At 35.7% G+C, this 21,633-nt stretch overlaps 1 protein-coding gene across 1 annotated transcript in view; it reads left to right on the top strand.

The window, feature by feature from the left end:
• Positions 1–19,095, top strand: part of LOC109106292 (cyclin-dependent kinase 14-like) — a 434,688-nt gene extending 415,593 nt beyond the window's left edge. The window contains exon 17 of the mRNA XM_042740300.1: positions 16,920–19,095. The gene's annotated coding sequence lies outside the window, so the exon portion shown is untranslated. The remainder of the gene's footprint in view (positions 1–16,919) is intronic.
• Positions 19,096–21,633: the final 2,538 nt, after the last annotated feature.

Genomic DNA, 21,633 nt, shown 5'->3' with positions numbered 1-21,633 from the left:
GTCTTAAATATAAACTATAAATATATTTGTAAATATAAATTTAATATTATTTAAATTATATAATTAATTAACAAAATATATTAGTTTTATTTTTAATTAAGTATATTTTTAATTAACAATATATTTTAGTTTTAAGAATATTTTAATTAAAATATATATATTTTTTAGTTTTAAATCTAAAAATATATTATGCTATATTACGTAAAGATATTATATATGTGTCAAAATATAATAAAAAATAGATTAAAAATAATACAAATACAACAAACTCTCATATATATTGTATTTTTTATAATTTATACAGTACAATATGATATATTTAAAGAATTGTAAAATTTTAAAATAAAAAAATCCAGCGAAATCACATTAGTTAATTCAATTCTTTAAAACAAATTGATGTTAATCTATGAAATCAAATACAGTAATAGCTGACTCTAGAGGCATTTTTTAGCCCCATCGGCTTTGCTTTTATCACATTTGTGTAATTTTTCATCCCTGAGCACTGAATCATTTCTGACCCAGAACCAAATTCTGTTTGTAGTATCATTATATCAGCTGTACTCTGACAGCAGTTTTAGTGTCTCTAACCTGTTTATCTTGACGGAATGACCTTTGGTTTTATCTGGCGACGTCTTTGTTTAGTTCAGTTGTATGTGAGTCTCTCTTCTGCTTAATTTCCTAACTAAATTCAGCCGTTAAGGACACAATAAGTGCTCTTCAGTTGCATTCCTGCTTCGGTTTGTAGTTCTAATCGTGTCTTTTCCAAGCATTCCTTCCATTCTGTTTGGTTAAGTTGCATCCTCAGCAGACGAATGCCAGCTCTTTCTCTGGCTCTGCTTTTTTGTGTTTTGCGGTCAGGCGTCTGTCTCTGTTCCCTCCCCAGCAGACGGCCCGTCGTTTCCACTAATGAAGTGACACCACACTGCCCACAAACATGCAGCCGTGTTTAAAGCCAAGCCCTAATCATACGCTTGAGAGAAAGATTCCAGAGGCCGGAGAACAAGCATGCATCGCGGAAACCCAGAGGTTGACCGCTGTGCTTGTACTCTTTCTGATAAGTAAAACATGCGCTTGTGCTTTTACATGTGTGCATTTTTGTTTTATAGTTTCAGTCTTCAGTTTCTGAACGTGAGAATTGAAAACTATAAAGTTAGGTTATCGATTTCATGCTTTTTCTCCAAGGTTGTAGGTTCGATTCCCACTTCATGCGTGAAATAATCAGATGTATTGCTTGAATTCATTGTAAGTCACTTTGCATGAAAGCACCTCCCAGATACATAGATTCAAATGCAGATGTAACTGAAAGAACGTCAGACTTTCAGCACTATTTCAAGAAATGTGAGCACATTTGTTCTCAAATTACATATTCAGCTGAGCCATTTGAGCTTGACTTTAAAGTCAACATAAAACAGCATTTGCAACCTTTTATACCTCAGAAGTAATGTACAGTGCACTTCAGAACTAGACAAAGGAGAGCTTTGGATAATATTAGCATAAATTATCACATAATGCACGGATAAAGGACAACTTTTTATTAAATCAGTAATTAATTAATTACTTTAGAACATAAATACTAGATCTGCTTAACTCTGTAAAGCCTGACATATGAAATGGAACAGTTTAATAAACCTTTAGATAAAATATATTTTTTGAAAGCATCGTATTTGATGCTTCAGGCTTTTATGGCTCATACTGTCTGATAAAGTGAGATGCTGATACTTATATGATAAAAACTCTGATTCTAATGTAAATCAATGAGATGTTTAATGACAGTAGAGCATAAGGCTACATAAAATGATCTAAATATGAGTCGAAGTTCTATATCTCCAGTAATGAGATGAGATGTAAATGATCCAAACATATAATGCAGTGATTGAGAGATGAAGAAATAAAGTCTCCTCAGAAGATGTGAGATGTTCTGGAGGCTTGTGAAGATCATTCCTCCGCTGAGGAACAGTGAAAGTAAAGCTTCTGGAAACAAACGCTCCTCAAAAGATCCTGATGGTCAGATTTGAGACTCTAAAACATGATTGATGGAGAACCAAGCAAATCCAATCCACTAAAATCCAATAAGAATACATCACTACATATAACCTCACCTATACTTAACAAAACCACACAAAAATCAATAAAATAAAGAAAAGACATGAGAAGCATAAGATGAAAAGAGCTTTTACTGGAAAAAATACTCTTAACTATCAATCACATGACAGAAAGCATGCAGTTGATTAAGTGTGCAGCAAATCATTTAGGGAACTATCAAATATGATACAGTAGCTTTTCAGGGTTAAACAACATCTCTAAATCTTGTTCAGATTGATCTGTTGTGAACTAACTTCGATTTAAACGTTTAAAGACTCGAATAAGAAACCTGGGCCGAGTTTAATGCTGTATTACTATTACAAAGTAATCAATGCTGATATTGTGCTGAACTCCACTTGAAATCTGCGTTTGCAACTGCATTTGAAAACTATGATAGATGCTGATATTGTGCTGAACTCCACTTGAAATCTGCGTTTGCAAAGGTTTGTGTAGATTATGAAAGATTATGCACACATGCATGTTTCTGTAGAGTGACGTGCACAGATGAATCGATCACAGTCAGAGCAGGAGTGTGTGTTAAAGAAGCAGCGGGTCATCTGTGTCGAGCGCAGGAAGGGTTGTTGTGTCAGACGGAGCCTGTCTTTGTGTTTGACTGACAGGCGGCTGTTTGATGTGAATCCAGGAGAGAGGCCCGAGGCTGGGCTGAGCGTCAGATCCTGCACCGCATTGATCTGCTTCAGTCCGGCTGACCGGAACGACTGTGTGTTTGTTTGCCGTGTGGCTGAAGGGCGTTTCTGACGGATAAACAGAGGCTGGAGAGAATGTACAGAACTCGTCTACAGCCCGTGTGATCGATCGAGTCAACAGAGCAAACACGTCTTTCAGCCCGGGGTCTGTGGACTCAAGTAGTCTTTATATTTCAGATGATATTTCTAAATGTGGTTTATTTGTAAAATAGCTTTATCAGGCTAAAGGATTAAAATATAAATAAAAATAAAAACAAATATAAGTGCTGTCAAATAATTAATCGCGAATATTAGTGCTGTCAAATAATTAATCGCGATTAATCACATCCAAAATAAAAGATTTTGTTTACATAATATCTGAGTGTGTACTGTGTATATTTATTATATGTATATATAAATACAAACACAGGTATGTATATATTTAAGACAAATATGTTATGTTTATATATTAAATATATTTATATTATATAAAATATAGTAATAAAAATTTAGAAATAAATATACATTTTAATATTTTCTAAATAAATATTGAATGTGTGTGTATTTATATATACATAATAAATAAATGCAGTAAACACTCATATATTATGTAAACTAAATTTTTTATTTTGGATGCGATTAATCGCGATTAATAGTTTGACAGCACTTATATATATATATATATATATATATATATATATATATATATATATATATATGGCTGCTTCTATAGAGCATAAAACATAGCACAGACTACATCAAATAGACTAAGCTGTAAATAAAATGGATTATGTGAGTGCATTTCACAAGAAAGTACTATTTCAGTCTTTATACTTAATTTCATGTTTAATTCAGTGTGTCACTTGCAATTACTTTTTAATTATTTATGAAATCTACTAGCAATTTCCATAATAAAATATTCAATATTTTAGTATCACCGAGATACTATTATAGTTTTTGCTAAAATTTTGGATTAGATTTTATTTTTTATATTTTCTGTTTTCATGTTAATTTTAGTTCAAGTCTTAGCATTTTTTACATTTTTATTAGTTTTGACATTTTTATGTCTGTAACGTTTTTGTATATACTGTAGTTAAACTAAATGAAAATGAGAAGTATTGTCCTGACAACTAGCTGTAATAAAATAAGTTTTTTTTTTTTTTTTTTAGTTAGCATTTATTTATTTCAAGTAACAGATAAATTTTAATGGTTTTGTTTTTAGTTCTAGTTAACTATCATAACCCTGGATTCTATTATTTATTTATTTATTTTTTACGTGTAAAGAAACATGAACCTCATATCTTGATGTTTTGAATAAACAAGATATGTGGTTAATAGAAACATATTTGATGTTTTGATCAATGTTTTGGTTTGATTTGAGGGAATAAAGCTTTAAATTTAGCTTCAGAATGTCTTTTTGAGGGCTTGAACATTTTAAGTCCCATTGATTTTATAACCCTAACAGCTGAAGCATTGTTTGTGGTCTGCAGATGAAAGAATGTCATACAGGTTTGGAACGATTTAAGACTTGTGACTTAAACTATAAAAGACCTTTAATTTTTGGTTAAAATATACTTTAAACATCTTTATTTTATCAAGTACGGGTTGGAAAAGCTTGACAAGCCCTCATTCATTATCCATGTCAAATCATTGGATACTTTATTATTTCAAAACAGCTGCAGCCTAAATCAAACATAATGGCATTTGAGCCTCAAAAAGTGCAGTTGTTTTTGGCACTGAATATGCATTTCCAGAGTCAAATATGCACAGATTTCATATGCATTTAATGGTTTTGATATATAGGATATGAGTTCTCATTACTGATCACCCCCCGCTGTGGAACAGCCCTTTCTAGGGTTGCCAGAGCAGCATTAATGATCACCTCCTTCTCTCGCCGCGGCTCCAGAAGACCTTAGCGTGTGCTTCACCAAACCACATCCATGTATTAATACATTAAAGATGTAGTTCAACCCAAAACTACAGACCTGTTGTTTATTCATCCTCGGGTCATGGTAAAATGCATATCAAAAGGCCCTTATTTACTGCTAAAGCTCTGAATTCAGATTCAGATCATGGCTCGTTGATGCATCAATCTTGGTTTGATGTCACTGAGTGCAAAACATCATCATGTGTCAGAACTCAGTGTGACTTGCTGCTGAATATTTTGGGTGCAATATGAGATTTCAGAGCTTCAGTGAACTTACATTTGTGTCTGTTCATCACTTAAAGCATCACTGGACTTCAGAAGACCTGCAGTGTAGAGTATGAGTCTAATGTTAGAAATAAATTTTTGTTGTTTAAGAGAAATCGTTTTGGCAACCACATAGAAACATAGCAATAGCAACACCCTGCAAACCACCTAAACACACTAGCAACTTCATAGCAACACCCTGGAAACCACCAAAACATACTAATAACCGCATAGCAAACACCCTGCAAACCACCTAAACACAGTAGTAACTGCATAGAAACATATTGGAAACCACCCAAACACTTTAGCAACTCATAGCAATATCCTGGAAAACCCAACAAAACACACTAGTAACTGCATAGCAACACCCTGGAAACCCCCCAAACACAATAGTAACTGCATAGCTACACCCTGGAAACCCCCCAAACACACTAGTAACTGCATAGCTACACCCTGGAAACCAACCAAACACACTAGTAACTGCATAGCAATATCCTGGAAACCCCCCCAAACACACTACTAACCGCATACAGTAGCTACACTCTGAAAACCACTCAAACACACTATCAACTTCATAGCAACACCTTGGAAACCACCCAACACCCAAACACACTAGTAATCAATAGCAACAACCTGGAAACCACGAAAACACACTAGCAATTTCATAGCAACACCCTGAAACCCCACCCAAACACTCTAGCAACTTCATAGCAACACACCCTGGAAACCAACCAAACACTCTAGCAACTTCATAGCAACACTCTGGAAACCACCCAAACACACTAGTAACTGCATAGCAAGACCATGGAAGCCATCCAAACACACACCTAATAACTGGAAACCACCTGGAAACCCTGGAAACTACCAAAACACGCTAGTAATTGCACAGAAACTTCCTGGAAACCACCCAAACACTCTAGCAACTTCATAGCAACACCCTGGAAACCAACCAAAACACTCTAGCAAACTTCATAGCAACACCCTGGAAACCACCCAAACACTCTAGCAACTTCATAGCAACACCCTGGAAACCAACCAAACACTCTAGCAAACTTCATAGCAACACCCTGGAAACCAACCAAAACACACTAGTAACTGCATAGCAAGACCATGGAAAGCCATCCAAAACACTCTAGCAGCAACATCATGGCTCTAGCAACTTTCATAGCAAACATCCTGGAAACCACCCAAACACTCTAGCAACTTCATAGCAACATCCTGGAAACCACCCAACAACACTCTAGCAACTTCATAGCAACATCCTGGAAACCACCCAAACACTCTCTAGCAACTTCATAGCAACACCCTGGAAACCAACCAAACACACTAGCAACTTCAGAGCAACACTCTGGAAACCACCCAAACACACTAGTAACTGCATAGAAACATCCTGGAAACCAGCCAAACACCCTAGCAACCTCATAGCAACACCCTAGAAACCACCCAAACACTCTAGCAACTTCATAGCAACACCCTGGAGACCAACCAAACACACTCTAGCAACTTCATAGCAACACCCTGGAAACCAACCAAACACACTAAGTAACTGCATAGCAAGACCATGGAAGCCATCCAAACACACTAATAACTGCATAGCAACACCCTGGAAACCACCCTACACCCTGGAAACCAACTAAACACACTCCTGGAAACCACCCAAACACTCTAGCAACTTCATAGCAACACCCTGGAAACCAACCAAACACACTAGCAACTTCATAGCAACACCCTGGAGACCAACCAAACACTCTAGCAACTTCATAGCAAGACCATGGAAAGCCATCCAAACACTCTAGCAACTTCATAGCAAACATCCTGGAAACCACCCAAAAGCACTTCTAGCAACTTCATAGCAACACCCTGGAAACCACCAAAACACAGTAGCAACTGCATAGAAGCATCCTGGAAACCACCCAAACACAGTAGCAACTGCATAGCAACACCCTGAAAATCACTCAAACACACTAGCAACTCCATAGCAACACCCTGGAAACCCCCCAAACACACTAGTAACTGCATAGCAACATCCTAGAAACCGCCCAAACACACTAGCAACTTCATAGCAACACTCTGGAAACCACCCAAACACACTAGTAACTGCATAGAAACATCCTGGAAACCAGCCAAAACACTCTAGCAACTTCATAGCAACACCCTGGAAACCAACCAAACACACTAGTAACTGCATAGCAAGACCATGGAAGCCATCCAAACACACTAAACTGCATAGCAAACACACCTGGAAAACCACCCAAACACTCTAGCAACTTCATAGCAACACCCTGCAAACCACCTAAACACACTAGCAACTTCATAGCAACACCCTGGAAACCACCAAAACACAGTAGCAACTGCATAGAAGCATCCTGGAAACCAAAACCAAAACACACTAGTAACTTTTATAGCAAACAACCTGGAACCCAAAACCAAACACACTAATAAACTTTATATCGCAACACCCTGGAAACCAACCAAAACACTCTAGCAACTTCATAGCAACACCCTGGAAACCAACCAAACACACTAGTAACTTTATAGCAACAACCTGGAAACCAACCAAACACACTAGTAACTTTATAGCAACACCCTAGAAACCACCCAAACACTCTAGCAACTTCATAGCAACACCCTGGAAACCAACCAAACACACTAGTAACTTTATAGCAACAACCTGGAAACCAAACCAAACACACTAGTAACTTCATAGGAACACCCTGGAAACCACCACCCAAACACTCTAGCAACTTCATAGCAACACCCTGAAAACCAACCAAACACACTAGTAACTTTATAGCAACACCCTAGAAACCACCCAAACACACTCTAGCAACTTCATAGCAACACCCTGGAAAACCAACCAAACACACTAGTAACTTTATAGCAACAACCCAACACTCTGGACCAAACACACTAGCAACTTCATAGCAACACTCTGGAAAACCAACCAAACACACTAGTAACTGCATAGCAAGACCATGGAAGCCATCCAAACACACTAATAACTGCATAGCAACACCCTGGAAACCACCCAAACACTCTAGCAACTTCATAGCAACACACCCTGGAAACCACCCAAACACTCTAGCAACTTCATAGCAACACCCTGGAAACCAACCAAACACTCTAGCAACTTCATAGCAACACCCTGGAAACCACCCAAACACTCTAGCAACTTCATAGCAACACCCTGGAAACCAACCAAACACTCTAGCAACTTCATAGCAACACCCTGGAAACCAACCAAACACACTAGTTTACACCACACAAGACCATGGAAGCCATCTAAACACACTATCAACTTCATAGAAACAACCTGGAAACTACCAAAACACGCTAGTAATTGCACAGAAACTTCCTGGAAACCACCCAAACACTCTAGCAACTTCACAGAAACTTCCTGGAAACCACCCAAACACTCTAGCAACTTCATAGCAACACCCCTGGAAACCACCCAAACACTCTAGCAACTTCATAGCAACACCCTGGAAACCAACCAAACACAAGTAAGTAACTGCATAGCAACATCCTAGAAACCACCCAAACACTCTAGCAACTTCATAGCAACACCCTAGAAACCACCCAAACACTCTAGCAACTTCATAGCAACACCCTGGAGACCAACCAAACACTCTAGCAACTTCATAGCAACACCCTGGAAACCAACCAAACACACTAGTAACTGCATAGCAAGACCACGGAAGCCATCCAAACACACTAATAACTGCATAGCAACACCCGAAACCACCCAAACACTCTAGCAACTGCATAGCTACACCTTCCTGGAAACCACCCAAACACTCTAGCAACTGCATAGCTACACCCTGGAAACCAACTAAACACACTAGTAACTGCATAGCTACACCCTGGAAAAACCAACCAAACACACTAGTAACTGCATAGCAAGACCATGGAAGCCATCCAAACACACTAATAACTGGAAAACCACCCTGGAAACCCTGGAAACCACCCAAACACTCTAGCAACTGCATAGAAACAGCCTGGCAACCACCCAAAACACTCTAGCAACTGCATAGAAACCCCCTGGCAACCACCCAAAGCACTCTAGCAACTACATAGCAACCACCTGGCAACCACCCAAACACTCTAGCAACTTCATAGCAACACCCTGGAAACCAACCAAAAACACTCTAGCAACTTCATAGCTACACCCTGGAAACCAACTAAAACACACTAGTAACTGCATAGCAAGACCATGGAAGCCATCCAAACACTCTAGCAACTTCATAGAAACAACCTGGAAACTACCAAAACACGCTAGCAACTTCACAGAAACAACCTGGAAACCACCAAAACACTCTAGCAATTGCACAGAAACTTCCTGGAAACCACCCAAACACTCTAGCAACTTCATAGCAACACCCTGGAAACCACCCAAACACTCTAGCAACTTCATAGCAACACCCTGGAAACCAACCAAACATACTAGTCACTGCATAGCAACATCCTAGAAACCGCCCAAACACACTAGCAACTTCATAGCAACACTCTGGAAACCACCCAAACACACTAGTAACTGCATAGCAACATCCTGGAAACCACCCAAACACACTAGTAACTGCATAGCTACACCCTGGAAACCAACCAAACACACTAGTAACTGCATAGCTACACCCTGGAAACCAACTAAACACACTAGTAACTGCATAGCTACACCCTGGAAACCCCCCAAACACACTAGTAACTGCATAGCAACATCCTGGAAACCACCCAAACACTCTAGCAACTGCATAGCTACACCCTGGAAACCACTTAAACACACTATCAACTTCATAGAAACAACCTGGAAACCCAACCAAACACACTAGTAACTTTATAGCAACACCCTGGAAACCAACCAAACACACTAATAACTTTATAGCAACACCCTGGAAACCAACCAAACACTCTAGCAACTTCATAGCAACACCCTGGAAACCAACCAAACACACTAGTAACTGCATAGCTACACCCTGGAAACCAACTAAACACACTAGTAACTGCATAGCAACACCCTGGAAACCAACTAGTAACTCCATAGCAACACCCTGTACACCCTGAAAACCAACCAAACACACTAGTAACTGCATAGCTACACCCTGGAAACCAACTAAACACACTAGTAACTCCATAGCAACACCCTGGAAACCCCCCAAACACACTAGTAACTGCATAGCTACACCCTGGAAACCAACCAAACACACTAGTAACTTTATAGCAACAACCTGGAACCAACCAAACACACTAGTAACTTCATAGCAACACTCGGGACCAACCAAACACACTAGTAACTGCATAGCAAGACCATGGAAGCCATCCAAACACACTAATAACTGCATAGCAACACCCTGGAAACCACCCAAACACTCTAGCAAACTTCATAGCAACACCCTGGAAAACCACTTAAACACACTATCAACTTCATAGAAACAACCTGGAAACTACCAAAACACGCTAGTAATTGCACAGAAACTTCCTGGAAACCACCCAAACACTCTAGCAACTGCATAGCTACACCCTGGAAACCACTTAAACACACTATCAACTTCATAGAAACAACCTGGAAACCACCCAAACACACTAGTAACTGCATAGAAACATCCTGGAAACCAGCCAAACACCCTAGCAACCATGTAGCAGTGCAATGAAATCACCCCGACATTGTGTTGCCAGCTTTTGCTGGGTGTAGAGCTCTGCTGGTGGTTTTCCAGCAGCAGCTGTAGTGTTTGGTGTGTGCTGAGAGTCTTTCTGGCTCTGTAGTCTGAGTGATTTGTGAGATTATGAAGGTCCGCTGTGAGCAGCAGCACTGATTGATCGTAATGAAGGAGACTGGATTGTCAGCAGGGCTCCTGATGGATGGATCTTTATATTCCTTCGTCACTCCGTCCTGTACGTCAGTGGGAATTTCCCAGACTTTGAACAGGGAACTTTTATAGATCTATAGGCAGCTTTAGTGTTGGGCATGGAAAAAATGATCGTGTTTCCCTGCAGAAGCTTTCAGCTGTTTTCACAGTCTCACAGCGAGGCTTTTATAATGTCCATGTGTCTCTAATGCTTGAGATGCTGTAGGTTCAAATACTGTCCTTATTCAGCTGTACTAGTCATTCAAAACATCGTCAATCTAACAGTAACAGTTATTTACTCATAATATTTAATATTTTGACTTAGCTTTTCTTTTCTTTTTCTTTTTTTTGTGCTTTTGTCATTTATATATATATATATATATATATATATATATATATATATATATATATATATATTTGATTAGTTTCAAATTATTATTATTATTATTATTATATCTTTATCAATTGTAGTACTTCAGCTTATTTTATTCCAGTTCGTTTCCAACATTTCTAATTAAATTTTTTTAAGTTTAAATTTTTCATCCAATGTTTATATTTTATTTCAGCTTTATTTAGAATTTGTAGCTAAATTATATTATTTGTCATAAAGTGGTTTATAGTGTTTATTAATATTTTGAAGTAGTGTTTATTTTATATTCTTAGTTTAAATTTAAATTTTAGTTTTGTAATTTTATGTGCTTTTGTTACTTTTATTAGTTGTTTTTATATTTAGCTGTTATTTTTTTCTTAGCTTTAGTAATTGTTGTACTTCAACTTAAACCTATTTTATTCCAGTTAGTTGCCAAGGTAGTTTCTAATTTTCATTTTAAGAACTCAGTTTAAGTTTATAATCCAATACTTATATTTCACTTTATTTTATTTCAGCTTTATATCAATCAACGAAAACCTTAGAATTCATAGCTTATCATACAAACGTTGCAATGCAAAAAATAGGATTTTCCTTATGCAAAAAAAAAATATATATATATATATTTTTGTTGGAGTGATGTTGGAGTGAAATATGGACAGAGATGTTCTTCAGTCAGGTCACACACTTAAGCCATGAGCACAGAGCTAAAACAACTTTCCCATGACGCATCTGTGTGCGGCTCAGTGGCCAATCACTCTGTGGAATCTGCATCAGAAAAAAGCAGAAATCTCTGAAAGGGACAGAAATGTACTCTTCCTGTCAAAAGATGTTTTGAAGAATGTCTGAGCTGCTGATTAGAATGAAAATTTACTGATTTATTCTGTCAAGCTCCAAAAAGATCATATCAGTGATCCTTCTATTCTGTTGTGGTGTATTTTGCTGTGTATCTGCTTAAATATTTTTAGAGTGTGACTCTGCAGAGCCGAGAGTTGTATTCTGTTGTGGTGTATGTTGCTGTGTATCTGCTTAAATATTGAACAACAGGGATGCAAGCATTTTTTCCATTTTCTGTTGCCAAAGGAACCCATGTTAAGTGCAAAATGGCTTAAAACAAGCTGTTTTTAATTATAGTATAATTGTAGTATCTATTCATCTTTTAAATTAACTTTTATTTTAATGCTTTCAGTTTTCATTTTAGTTTTAGTAATGTTGTGTGCCATTTTTTTTTTGCCATTTTATTAATTTTTTTTTTATGCCAATTTATTTTTTACTTCAGTTTTAGTTTGTCATTTTTATACTTCAAGTTAAACTCAATTATTTCAGTTAGTTACCAAGGCAACATTTCTAATTTTTATTCAAGTTTTTTATATTTAAGTTTTATATGTAATATTAGATTTTTTTTATTTGACTTTTTCAGTTAAAATTTGTGCTCTTGTGATTTTTAATAGTTTTTGTTTTTTATTTAAAAAGTTTTTTTTTTATTTCAATTAGATTATATTTAAATATATTTTCAGTTTTCATTTCAGTTTCAGTTTGAATAATTTTTATGTGCTTTTATTTCATTATTTTTATTTCATTTTTTAAAAAAAATTATATTATTTTTTATTTATTTATTTTTCAGTTTTTGAGTACTTCACTTTAAACTTTTTTTTATATATATAATTTAAAATATTTATATTTTATTTTAAGTGAGTCCCGTATCGTCCGTGATGAACTGAAGCGCTCCAGCTGGAGGAGAACGTGATGATATTTATTATGGAGTAAATCCTCCCGGCTCTCCATCAACAAGAGCCGTTAATCCTTACACATTTATTATGATGAAGCCAGGACATTTATGTAACGTCTGCTGTGTGCGTGTACAGCTTTATTATAATTGATCCAAAATGAATCTTTAACCCGAGAGCAAGCGCTGCTCTAACTCAAACAATCTGCTTTGAGACGAGAGCGAAACGTCCCGCAGAAATCACAATCAATTACTCACCGACACATCATTAAACAACTAATAATGATATGAATGTGGGTCTGAGCATCATATGACTTAAATACAGTGTGAGTGTTATTTCATGTTGAATATGAAAAATATTTCTATGTATGTATAATGTATTTTTATTTCAGTTTTACTTTTAGTAATTTAAGTACTCAAACTTATTTTAGTTAGTTTCCAAGGCATTTTTAGTGACATTTTGCTGTATTTCTGCTTAAATATTGAACACTAGGGATGCAGGCATTTTTTTCTTCTTCTGTAAATAAATAAAATAAATAAAAAATAATAATAATGTTTAAAGCAAGTTTAAGTTTTTCATTTAATATTTATATTTTATTTCATTTTACTTCATTTGAGATTTGAAATGGATTTTATTATTTTAATTTTAGTTGTAGTAATATTATGTGCTTTTTATTTATTTATTTATTTTTTAGATTATTTGATGTTTATATTTAGCTTTAATTTACTTTTAATTTAGGTTTTTCATTTTATTTTAGTTTTAGTCATTTTGGTACTTCAACATTTTTAAGGCAACATTTCTAACTTTATTTCATCTTTAGATTAAATTTTTTTTTTCTTTAGTTTTAGTAACTTTAGGTGCTTTTGTGTTTTGTTTATTAGCTTGTCTTTTTTTAAATATGTATATTTAGCTATTTATATCTAGCTTTTTTAATTTCAGTTTTTAAATGTATTTTTGTTTCAGTTTTTGTTCTAGTCATTTTAGTACTTCAACTTTAAACTAACTTATTTCAAATACCAAGGCAAAATTTCACATTTTTATTCGTTTTTGTTTTTGATTTTGTTATTTTTGACAGTGTCCATCTCTATTCACTTTCATATTAAATAAAAGTGCAGCATTAATGTTATTTTATGTTCAACAGGAAAAAAATAATTCATATTTTAAACATTCAATTTTAACAGTATTTTCATTCCTGGAAAAAAATCATGTTGATTTGATTCAAGTCACAGGCATACAGTAGCCATGTCAACTTCTGACTCGACCAATCACGTGAGTTTGGGGCGGGACTTTCTGTCTGCCTGGCCAATGACAGTCGAGTTTGTGAAACTATGATTTTTTTCAGTGGTGTTTGGTGACTCTAACTGAGCAGAATTTGATTTTAACAAGCTGTTTAGTTGAAAGGTTTAATCCACTGCCTTCACTATAAAGCTGTCACTAGTGAGGAGCACTTTACTGGCTTTCATAGCAGTGATGGAGGTCATTAAAATGAAAATGAACAGCGCTGACGTGCTGGAGTCACATCCTGGCTCAAACACAGCATTCCTGCGCATTTAATGACTGGAAACTTTTCAGTGCACTTTAAATCCTCACTTTTAATTAAATTTGCACTTTTAAGAAAATGGAAAGTAATCCAAGTGTGTTCATTAAAGCGAATGGCAATCTTTTCTGAGACGTGCAAACACTCACAGCCGTATAAAAACGTCAGCTCGGAGTGTGTGTGTGTGTGAGTGTGTGTGTGCCGTTTAATGGCGGCCTGACTCACTTCATTACACGCTTTGAGACGTGACGAGGCCCATGTCGGCGGGGGGGTCAGAGGTCACAGAAGGGGCCCGTCTGCTGGCGGAGGACTATAGGAGCCCTTCTCCTCATTGTGTTTGTTAAATCAGTCAGAGACGCTCACCGCTCAGATTCACTTTCTCCTCTTGCAGGGATGTTTTCACCAAAGAACTGATTACATATACTTGACAAATATTAATTGCAGTATAAACAGCAACTTGATCAACTTTAACATCTATAAGTTTTAGTGTGTAATTTCTGTCTCGATCGCACCATCACATGGAATTGCAAAAATGATTGTTTTCAAACATGTTTCCTTAAGATTTCCTGGTAAAAAGGGATTTCCTGCATGTCAGTTTTATTGTTTATTTAAAACTAAAACTAAAAAGTTTTTTTCTCAATTCAAATGAAGCTTGAATAAAATATAAATATTAGGTTAAACACTTAAACTAAAAAATAAACTTTGCCTTAGCGACTAACTGAAATAATAAAAAAGTACTGAAATTATTAAATTACTAAAACTGAAATAAAAATACATTAAAGCTAAACAAAAAAAATTTGTTAAATAAAAAAAGACAAAAGCACATAAAACATGACTGAAACTTACACTTAAAATTAAAATGAAAATTTAAAATATAACAAAAGCCTTGAAAGAACAGAAGTTCAAAATATTAATACATTTTAATATTACTAAACAAAAATGCTAAAACAACAATAATATTCTGAAGCAAAATATGCTTCACCATTTTTAAGAAATAATAATTATTTGGAATATTATTTAATTAATTCAGAATTATTTAAAATTTCAGCTTTTATTTGTTTTATTTATTATAAAACAAAACAATTATATAGAATTAAAAAAATTATCATCATCATCATAGGCTTTTGAATCAGTTAATAATAAATATATTAAATGAGCCTCACATTTTTGACCCAAGCCTTGATAGAGAAGTGAAGAAGGTCTTTTGAGCGGGATAGGCTTGTTCCACTGGTTCAGCATTTAATGAATCAGTTTGAGAGTTAAAGGGAATATTCAGTAGATGATCATTTCTGACTGTCTGTCGAGACGAGATGTAAAACTGAGCAAATACATGTGCTTTGACATTTTACATGAACGTACAAGTAAAAATGTACTGATTAAAAGAATGTTGCTATTTTTTACGATACTCAGAAGTATGAACCTGATGCCATATCATTCGAAAAAACATTTTTTACAATATATATTCAGGCTAAATATCTCTCAAGTTTATATAAATATCATTGATGAATATTTATTTATCACCCAGCCTTCAGTGGATGTAGTTTGTTGGGTTTGCATTGGGACGGTGTGTTTCTGAGCTGGTCGATTTGCTCTTTCTCTCTCTCTCTCTCTCTCTCACACACACACACACACACTTTGGGCTCTTAATAAAGGCAGTGTCCTTCCATGATCTCTGATTTCTGGCACACACACTTGCAAATCCTCCAGGAACGGTTTTCCAAAGGCATGGATTGAAATCAAGTGGGGGAAGGGCAACAAAGAAAGGAAGAAAATCTGAAACGAGAGAGTAAGAAAGAGAATAACAGACTGCCAGAGAGAAAGAGAGAGAGAGAGAGAGAGAGAGAGAGAGAGAGAGAGAGGTCGGACACACAGAGACGCATGCATTATTTATTAGCAGTATGGTCAATGGGGAAAAAAAGAAGAAGATTAGCCGAGAAGCAAGCAAGCCGGATCTGCCCTTCCTCACACACACACACACACACACACACACACACACACAAACACACACACACACACACTTTCCTTTGCATCCCATCATCCTCCTCACCAGCGCTGTGAAGATGTAGTTCATCGAAATACATCATTTAACATAGTTTAGGCTAAACACTACATGTGATTAGAGTAAAAATTAACTAATGGACATCATAATTCACAAGCTGAAAAATTGCATAAAGAATTGCAAACATTTTTTAGTATTACTAAGTTTTCTGAAATGTTTGTTTAAATATAAAAATTAAGCATTAAACAACCTTTAAAGACATGAACTGTAATTGAAATCTACAGACACAAATAGATAAAGTGTCATAAAATAAACAATTAAATGTGCATTTAAGATATTTTCTTTCCATTAGCCTGAAACAACACATTATGGAAAGCCAAACAGCTCAAAATCTCAAAATTGACCAGCGCATGAAAATCAGTGTTTTGCCTGTAGTGTCTTTCTTAAAAGTGCACTGACGTTGAATTTTTTTGTCGCTCTTTTTTTCCAGGTTGGCACTGTCAGCCTTCAAGATGGAAAAAGGACAAAGAGGAGAACTAGACGGGAACGGCTCTTTATGTTTATTTAAATTATTTCATTTCTGGCTGGTTTGACCTTCCATGTGGGACTGAGAGCAATTCAGTCAAATCTGAGTTTTACCATCAGGAATGTCGTGTAACATTCCCACATCGACGGCATGCTAACGACGTCCGGACTTCAAAAGGCAATTAATGCGAACTGTTTGTGTATGTATCTACCTATATACGAATGTTTGTACAGTTAAATATGTGTCTATCTGAGAGAACAAACCAAATGCCCTCCCACGCACAATCACGCATTATTGAGACCAAGTTGGGATTTTGCATTTCCTGCAATCTTCCACATTGTTGGCTGTGGTACTGTCCAGCTGCGCTCCCAATAACAATGACAACTAATCACACAATAATAACTAAGGATGCACCGATGTATCAGCCGATCGACCGATTAATTAAAAATAGCCAATCAAAAGGCAGCAGAAAAGCATGCCAGACAGCAACTTGTCTTGTGTTGAATTAAGGGCTGCCAACGTTAAAGCAATAACAACGCATTAACGCAGAGCTGTTGAATCAGCATCCCTATAAATCACCCATAGTTCAAGCCAGGGTTGCCAGATCGCGAAATTAAAATGAATGAACATCTGAAGGTGTTGAAAGATACAGTACAGCCTACCAAAATGTATCATGTTTCATGTAATCACTTAATCAGCGTTTTGACCGAAAGAAAAACGTCAAATAAAACAGGGTTATGAACAATGTCACTTAACGTTGCATTTAGCTCAGGAAAGCTAAACACTAGAGGGAGCTTATTTACTGTTAATTATATGTTTGAATAAATCTTTCATGAAGGCAAGTTTTTATGAAAATTACCTTACATTGTATACAAATGTTTTTTAATTTGTGTGTGATGATTATATCTTAAAATAAATGGCATTGAATATAGTTTTGTTGTTAATTTTAAGCTCTAATATGATGTACCAAATGAAAGGCTCCCTGTATAGTTTATAGCATTAGTTTTTTTGTTTTTTTTTTCCTTGAGAAAACTAAACTATCGGTTTTGCCATATATTCTGAATAATCGGCTATCAATTTCAGCAAATATCATTCTGAATAAATACTATCAGCAGATATCATTCCAAATAATCGTATCGGTATCGGCAGATATCATTCTGAATAATCAGCTATCATTGTTGGAATCTGCAGATACCATTCCGAATAATCGGCTATCGGTATGGGTATCGGCAGATATCATTTAAAATAATCATTATAGGCAGATATTATTCTGAATAATCGTAACGTCATCGGCAAATATCATCCGATAATAATAATCGGTTATTGGTATTGGTATCAGCAGATATCATTGCGAATAATTGGCTATCGATATTGGTATCGACAGATATCATTCTGAATAATCGGCTATCAGTTTACACAGATATGATTCTGAATAATCAGCTTTCGTTATTGGTATCAGCAGATATCATTCTGAATAAATACTATCAGCAGATATCATTCCAAATAATCGTATCGGTATTGGCAGATATCATTCTGAATAATCGGTTATCAGTATACACAGATATAATTCAGAATAATCAGCTATCATTGTTGGTATCATCAGATATCATTTAAAATAATCATTATAGGCAGATATTATTCCAAGTAATCATAACGGCATCGGCAGATATCATTCTTAATAATCGGTTATTGGTATTGGTATCGACAGATATCATTCTGAATAATCGGTTATCAGTATACACAGATATAATTCAGAATAATCAGCTTTCGTTATTGGTATCAGCAGATATCATTCTGAATAATCGCCTATCAGTATCTGCAGATACCATTCCGAATAATCGGCTATCGGTATTGGTATCAGCAGATATCATTCTGAATAATTGGCTATCAGTATCTGCAGATATCATTCTGAATAATAACTATCAGCAGATATCATTCCAAATAATCGTATCGGTATTGGCAGATATCATTCTGAATAATCGGTTATCAATATACACAGATATAATTCAGAATAATCAGCTATCATGTTGGGAATCTGCAGATACCATCCGAATAATCGGCTATTGGTATTGGTATCAGCAGATAGCATTTTGAAATAATCATTATAGGCAGATATTATTCCGAATAATCGTAACGTCATCGGCAAAATATCATCCGATAATAAATAATCGGTTATTGGTATTGGTATCACATTGCGAATCATTCTGAATAATCGGTTATCAGTATACACAGATATAATTCAGAATAATCAGCTTTCGTTATTGGTATCAGCAGATATCATTCTGAATAATCGCCTATCAGTATCTGCAGATACCATTCCGAATAATCAGCTATCGATATTGGGTATCGACAGATATCATTCTGAATAATCGGCTATCAGTATCTGCAGATATCATTGCGAATAATCGGCTATCGATATTGGTATCAGCAGATATCATTCTGAATAATCGGCTATCAGTATCTGCAGATATCATTGCGAATAATCAGCTATCGATATTGGTATTGACAGATATCATTCTGAATAATTGGCTATCAGTATCTGCAGATATCATTGCGAATAATCGGCTATCGATATTGGTATCGACAGATATCATTCTGAATAATTGGCTATCAGTATCTGCAGATATCATTCTGAATAATCGGCTATCAGTATACACAGATATGATTCTGAATAATCAGCTTTCGTTATTGGTATCGACAGATATCATTCCGAATAATCGGCTATCAGTATCTGCAGATATCATTGTGAATAATCGGCTATCGATATTGGTATCGACAGATATTATTCTGAATAATCGGCTATCAGTATCTGCAGATATCATTCTGAATAATTATTATAGATATCGGCAGATATTCTGAATAATCGGCTATTTATCAGCTAAGAAATTTAATATCGGTGCATCCCTAGTAATAACGATAATCGCACTGACAATGCAGTTGCAGCCTGATGGTGCACATTCACTCACTACAGGGACTGCGCTAAAGCAATGAACACCATCACTAACGGCGGATAACTGCGATTCTCATGTACGTCTTTGTGCGTTTACATGTGCATTGAGTGTTAAATACAGGCAATACGCTTGCACTGGTGCTACTGTGCATGAGAAACAAATTCACTCGTCCACGGATCTGTTTTCACTGTTCCATCCGAAGGCCCATGACAATCTTAGAATGAATTGCACTCACTAACTGATCATTAAAACGCGCCAAACTTTACTTTGAACTGTTAGAGGATGTTCACACAGGACGTGTTGTTTTTTTAATTTAAATTATCTGTCTGTGCTAGATGGACATCTCTGTATCTTGTTGCATGAGCGCTGCATTTTTTTAATGCATTTTGCAGATGCTTTTATCCAATTTAAAGTACAATGCATTTAAAGTATACATTTGATCAGTTCATGCATTAACTGAGATTCAAACCCATAACCTTGTCATTGTTTGCACTACTATTTAAGCTACCAGGACTACTTTAGATTCTCCGATTTATATTCAATACAATTCACAAAAAAAAAAATCACTCTATCATGGGTCATGGTTCATGGGTTCGATTGCAAGCAAATGTAATATACTGTACATGAACTAATAAAAATGTACACCTTCAATGCCGCGTATGTTTCTTCAAGTAAAAGCATCTGCTAAATGCACAATAAATGCAAATACCAAACCAAAATACAGATTTATTTTTATTTTGGGTCTGAGAAACTGCTTTTAACCATGATTAAAATTTAAATGGGTAAAATTGAAAAGTTTAATTTGAAACAGAACAATTTTGTACACATTCCACAACACACCAGTGTCAAAACTTTTCATGAATGTTCATGACCCTAAATGAGAAAAAAACTAAAACACGCAGTTTCAAGAAAAGCAGGTTAACTGGTAACATAATATAAGGATAAAAACAAGTTTAAAGAGACTTTTCTAGCTGTTTATAAATGCAAGAATGCATTATGTGTGAACAGTCCTTTAGCATTTCAAACTGAAGTGTTGTTGATAAAGCGCTAATGCATTTTTCAAACATCTTTTCGAGATGGAGTTTGATCTGAAGAACCTTCCCAAAGTGCACTACTCTCCTGGCCAGCGTATCTGAATACTAACACTGCTCTTCCTGTTCATGTCCGTCCATTTGATTTCTGTACAAAAGACGTTCAACATAATAATATGATCTCCATTTGGGTACGGTATTTTCTCTTTCTGTTAGTTTGTTGTAAAATATCGATGAATTTTGCTTTCTATAAGTGCAAGAGCTAATTGAACAATAGCAATGTTTGGCTCTGCACTGTTAACATGGATCGAATAAATAAGTAAAATGAGTTCAGATTTGTACAGTAACACACCTGTTTAGCAACAATTTGTTTAATAAATCAGAGGTGGATGGAATGTGTACAGACGTGCGTGACGTTCAGTGACACATTTCCATCCAGTGACTTTGCAGTTATTATACGGTACAAATCCAGACATGATACATTTTTTCTATTATTATTCATACTTGTGCAAAATGAACTTCTTGATTCAGCTTTAGTCATAATGGTGTGACTAACAGTCAAAGGACTTAGTCAAAGAGCAATGTTTATTGACTTTAAAAGGTCAACGCTTACTGCAAATGTTCAACATGTTTGCGCAACATTCCAGCTTATTAGGTTGTGTTTTGCACCTGTAAATTCGGTCAGGCCACGTACAC

Source organism: Cyprinus carpio, chromosome B16 (assembly GCF_018340385.1).
Source record: "Cyprinus carpio isolate SPL01 chromosome B16, ASM1834038v1, whole genome shotgun sequence".
Taxonomy (NCBI): Eukaryota; Metazoa; Chordata; class Actinopteri; order Cypriniformes; family Cyprinidae; genus Cyprinus; species Cyprinus carpio.
This window is presented reverse-complemented; position numbering and strand designations above follow the sequence as displayed.